Raw genomic sequence first — 6,257 nt, forward strand, 5'->3', positions numbered from 1 at the left:
AGCGATATTAACAAAGACAGCACTTCATAAGAAGTTGACCGTGTAAATGAACTGTATGCAACGAATTATAAGAATAGATAATTAACTTATGTTCTTTTCTGCATTAACTGCATACTATTAAATGCATGGAAAATGTGTTTCAGGATATGGATGTAGGTGATGTTAAATTAGAGAGAATGTAAGTATTATTAATAAATTTCAACAGTGCCGATCCTCCCTAAAGGCAAACAAAGGAAGTTCCTTAGGTCCCCCAATCCGCCAGGGGCCCCACATTGTCAAAGACATTATAAGTATTGTTATGAGCATACTGATGGGGGACTGGCACTGATTGTCATCTACTGACACACAAATCATGTCTATTAACAGTGTTTGTATCGAACAATACGAAAACAGTCGATTTTGATTTTGAAAAATATAATTGAAACGTTGGTGTCTTGGAGTGGTAGAGGAAGAGAGAAGATGCAGGAGTAGATTCTAATAATCCTTTAAGAATAATCGCTGGAGTGGAACAAACACTGGAGTAGAACACACAATAAATCTTAACATCAAATCTTAATGTAACACTTCAAGGACTGACAACTGAGGGTATATATATACACAGGGAAACTAATGAGGGAATGGAAGGCAGGTGCGGATGATGAACCGATGGAAGTGATTATGGACATTACTGTAACATTACTACCCCCTATAAAGGGCAACTCCTGGTTCCCTAAGACGGATGAGGAGGGTATGATGACGCAGAAGATGAAGTATCCAAGGAGGATGATCAGGAATCCTAAGGGGCGGCTTCAGGGCTGGGAAAGGATCTGGGGGGCTGAGAGCCATGGAAGAGAGTACAGGCAGAGACTGGGTATCGACCTCCATGGTCATGAGCATAGGCAGAGACTAGGGAACGATCTCTATGGTCATGAGCATGGGCAGAGACTAGGGAACGATCTCTATGGTCATGAGCATGGGCAGCGACTGGGGAATGAACTCCATGGTCTCTGTGGGCTTATTAACCATGGTAGGCATGGACACTGGCTCATTAACCATGGCAGGCATGAATACTGTCTCATTAACCGTGGCAGGCATGGGCACAGGTTGTAGCCCGGGGTTCCTGCCACAATTCACAGCATACTGTATGTGGGAATTGAACTTCCGTGGTCACTACCGCTGACTGTGGCAAGAAATCGACCACCAGAACCTGGAGAGGATGAGCACATAAAAATAAATATTTAGGAGAATTGAATGGAGTGGAGTTACCTTGGAGATAGGGGTTGTGGAAGGTGTGCAGGGAGTAGTCAACATCTCTATCAAACTTGATGAAAGTAAAGGGTAATGATTATTCAGGGTGGCTAGGATGTAATTCAACAAGGAAAGATTTTCCGCCTCCGGAAGTGCTGTGGGTCTGGGAAAGTGTAATCCCATTCCATAAATGGGCTTGAGGTAAATGTCCGGTATTTAGGGCTGGACTGGTAATCTGGCATACCAGGCATTTTACCGGTGGGCTGACGCACTTTGGGGCCGATCAGGGGCGGACTGGCCATCGGGAGAATCGAGTGGGCCGGTGGGTTGGCTGCGAAACGTGCCCCCCTGCTCTACAAGATTTGGGCCAGTTGCCATGTAAAATCCCAAACCGATTTATCTTCCCAGTCCTGCCCTGCTGGTATTGATATAGAAGCAGCAAAGTGAAGGAACTTGGTTGAGTATTCCAAGAGGGGAAGATCCTGCCTGAAAAGCTCCATGAATAATACTGTTGGCTCCATGCTCATGTGGGTCATCCTCCCACTAATGCATTACAATAATCTAGTCGAATGTTGAATATGCTGTAACAGTAACATTGAGAGTCAAATTATATTACAGCTGCATATTTTTAGAGGTTTCTGGAGTTAAGTAGAAGGAAATATCTGGCCATCCAATCTTATGTATCATTGATACACTCTGCTAATTTGGAGAATTGTGAAATCTCATCAGGTGTTGAAGAAATATAAAGTTTGGTATTGTCGGCATAAAAGTGGAAACTTATTCCATGATTCCTGATAATATCTCTCTCTTTAATCTCTCTATTTAGCGGTCTGCTAAATAGGACCTAAACCATGCTAATGCAACTCCACAAATGCCAACATAATTATCTAGCCTATTCAAGAGAATGTTGTGATCTGTTGTGTCGAATGCAGCACTAAGACCTAAAAGCACTAGAAGTGAAATGCAGCTGCGATCAGATGATAAGAGCAAGTCATTTGTAACTCTGATAAGAGCAGTCTCTGTACTGTGATGAGATTCATATATACTGTTTCTCTGTAGAAATTAACATATATGGGAGGACACTACGTTTACTAGTATTTTCGACATAAATGGGAGATTTGAAATCGGTCTATAATTAGTCAGTTCTCCAGGATCAAGTTGTGGCTTCTTAATAAGCAGTTTTATAACTGCCATTTTAAAGTTTCTTGGGACATGTCCTAAGGATAGCGAGGAGTTAATAATAATAAGAAGTTCTGATATTACAGGGAATACCTCTTTTAAGAGCTTGGTTGGTATTGGATCTAACATACATGTTGTGGCTTTTGATGTTTCGATAAGTTTTGTTAGCTCTTCATGACCTACGATAGCAAAGGATTGAAGTTGCACGTGAGGAAAATTATTAGACACTGTTTAATGCACAGGTGCTATTACAGATGATTACACAATTCCAATTTTATTTCTGATTATTGAAGTAATCAGTCATTACTCTTGAGCTGAGACGGAACATCTGGTTCTGTTTAGGCATTATTTCTAACCAATTTAGCCACTGTACTGAATAAACACCTAGGATTGTTGTGATTACATTCTATGAGTTTGCTAAAATATGCTGACCTGGCAGCTTTTAGTGCGTGTTTGTAGATACAGACACCATCCTTCCATGCACTGTGAAATACCTCTCATTTTGTATTCTTTCACTTGTGCTCCATTTTCCAAGCTGCACTCTTGAGAGCATGAGTGTGATCACTGTACCATGATGCAAGGCTTTTTTCTTTCATTTTCTTTAATCGATGGGGGGGTGACACTATCAAGAGAGCTAGAGATGACTGTATTTATATTTTCTGTTATTTCATCAAGTTCTTCTAGGCTTTGGGGTTTATTGAGTATATGAGATTGGTCTGGAAGATTATTAGTGAAGCTATATTTGGTGGTCAAAGGAATAGTTCTACCTGAACAATAACTTGGTGTATATTGAGTATCATTAGCTGATCGCAGCAAACACGAGACCAGGTAATGATCCGAGTTGTCATCACTCTGTGGTAGAATTTCTACAGTATTAACATCAACTCCATATGACAGAATTAAATCTAGCTTACAATTATGGCGATGAGTTAGTCCTGTTACATTTCAATAAATGCTAATTTTCAATATCTATGTGAATGTTGAAGTCACCAACAATTAAATCTCTATCTACAGTAACTACAAGATCTGATAAATTTGCAAATTCACCAAGGAAATCAGAATAAGGTCTGGGTGATCTATACACTGTAGCAAGGGTAAAAGATGCCAGAGTTTTTTTATTTATATCTGACGGTGTCACATTAAGCATTATTAGTTCAAAAGACTTACATTTATATCCTGTCCTCTAAGTAATGCCAAAAACTTCACTGTCAATTGTAGCAACACCTCCTCCTCGACCCTTCAGATGAGGCTCGTGTTTATAACAATAACCTGGGGAGTAGATTCATTTAAACTAATATATTCATCTGGTTTAAGCCATGTTTCAGTCAAACAGAGCGCATCCAATCTATGATCTGTAATAATTTAATTTACAATTAGGCTTTAGTATAAAGCAATCTAATGTTTAATAGCCCTATATTTATATGATAATTATCTTTAATTTGTTTGTTTTGCTAAAGTTTGACCATAATCATTCTAAATGATTTAGTGAGGGTATTGTGTTTGGTAGTTCAGGGAACAGACACAGTCTTTATGAGACATCTATGTGATACAGTCTCTATGTGTTGTAGTTCATGTGACATCTCAAGGCAGCTAGCAGACGTTCGGATAAACCAGTTTGTCTGCTTCCTGACCTGGGCCCCAGTTAGTCAAATACTATCATTATAAGTATTATTTTACTTATACATACTAACATGTCTAGATCACTAATAACACATGCCTTCAAGCACATCCCTGTTATCTGTTATAGACCGTTCACAAGATAAAGATGCAAGACCAAACGCAACCCACACGACCTACGGCCAATTTGCACTTCAGCACCTGCTCCACTCTCGTTCTCAGTGGGACTCTGGAACTGCCAGTCTGCTGTGAATAAAACTGCCTTCATTCCAGCCTTTGCCACACAGCATCCTGGCACTGACGGAGACATGGATACGTCCTATAGCAACACCTGCTGCTCTCTCCAACAACTTCTCCTTCTCTCACACCCCTCGACATACCGGTAGGGGTGGGGGAACTGATCTGTGTTTTATTTGTGTATTGTCTTTGTGTATTTTTTAGCATTGAATACCAGCTTTACTGGTCAAATACAGATGTACATTTTATACTTCTCTTAATAACACAAGAGGGGTATATTATATATTATATATTGTGTTGTGTAACAGATGTGTAAACTGTGTCTGTGTGGAGAGTTTAGTTTAGATTAACAAAGTCTCTCACTGAAAGGAAACCTGTAGATCCAGCTATATAACAATCATATAAGTATTATTTCATACAGCTGTGATGACATGGTGAGACCAGTTGAGCTCATTTGAGATGGAAACACAAAGAATATTTAAAAGGGGACTCATTGCACCTCTGCTGGTTGATGAATAGGGGTGATTTACTTGTTTTACTAATAACGGCAGATTCACACACTCCGTGAGCTGGCGTGAGTAACACATCGTGTGTTTCACATTGGCCACACACACTCATATATACAGTATATATTTATATACAACTGGATTGCTGATGACGTCATATCAGTGAAGACACTGCACCACCATGTTGTTATTCCCAATCATTCCAATGTCCCTTTTGACTTAACAGGAAATCATGGAATTGAATCTCGAGATGTGGAATATAATTGGATTATATTCTGAGAACGCTGATATCTTTGACTATATTTGGGACTGTCGATAATGAACACATGTACGACAAACATCAAGCATCAGAACTCATCACAGCCACAGATAAAACTCATTCATCATTCCCAAACACACTCCGTTCATCCTTTATTGATTGTTTGTGTTGTTTATTGTGTTATTGTTTGCTTCATGGACCATTTGAGTTCAGTAAATATGTTTGTAAATAGTTGAATATATTTCTGTTGTTATTTGATCATTCAAACGTTTTATTTCAGTTTTGATATAAACTGGATCCATTTGGATATTTTGTTGAAGTGATTCCCCTTTCATTTCTTATAGTAGTCCGGGACAGTTCATGAGTCGTTCAGTTGAACTGGTGTATAACGCCACCTACTGTGTGACTACAGACACTACACCCATAATTACAGGACAGGAAAGAGTCACATCTGCACAAAAGCCCAAAACATGCAAACTGAGATATGAATGAAGTGATAAAAGAGATTCTAATAAACATACATTCAGGACAAAATCATGTTGTTATAAACTGATATTTTACAGCAAATCAAATACATTGATATGAAATATATATCTATGATCAATTCCATTGAAATGCATTTGGAGTGTGTTTGTGCAGATTTGGAGCAGTTGTACAATATAAAAGTGTTTCTGATCCCTCAACAGGCGACACATCAGTCTCAATAACCACAATGCAACAGTTTTCATGAAAGTTTGTCTTCATGTCCAGACTAATAGTTGAATTATTGTCTTTATTCTGATTGAATCAAGACTACAGAACATCATCTGCATTAGACTGAAGACATTATAAAGATCAGATCAAGTCAAATAGTGTCAATGAATGTATTTGATATTGATTTCTGTCAGAAATAAAGAGTGATTATGAGAGTTGAGCACTAGGTGTCACAATCTCTTTTTACAATGGAATAAAAGAAGTGATGCGATGCTAAAAACAGACAGAGACCTACAACTTATAAACTGAACTTACTGAAACTTGTGCAATTAATAAATGTGATTCTGACACTGATCCATTCTAGGAGTCCAAAAGATCTGCTGCAAAACATCATGAGAGTCGTATTAGTTAGGATTTTACATTTGTTTTAATATAACATGTTTTATTGCTGAACAGATACAGAATGAAAGACAAATCAGCTTCATAAAGAATAGAGTTACACCTGTGGACAGATCCTGAGGTCTCTCTCTCTCTCTCTC

The sequence above is a fragment of the Xyrauchen texanus genome, chromosome 34 (assembly GCF_025860055.1).
Source record: "Xyrauchen texanus isolate HMW12.3.18 chromosome 34, RBS_HiC_50CHRs, whole genome shotgun sequence".
In the NCBI taxonomy this organism is placed as follows: domain Eukaryota; kingdom Metazoa; phylum Chordata; class Actinopteri; order Cypriniformes; family Catostomidae; genus Xyrauchen; species Xyrauchen texanus.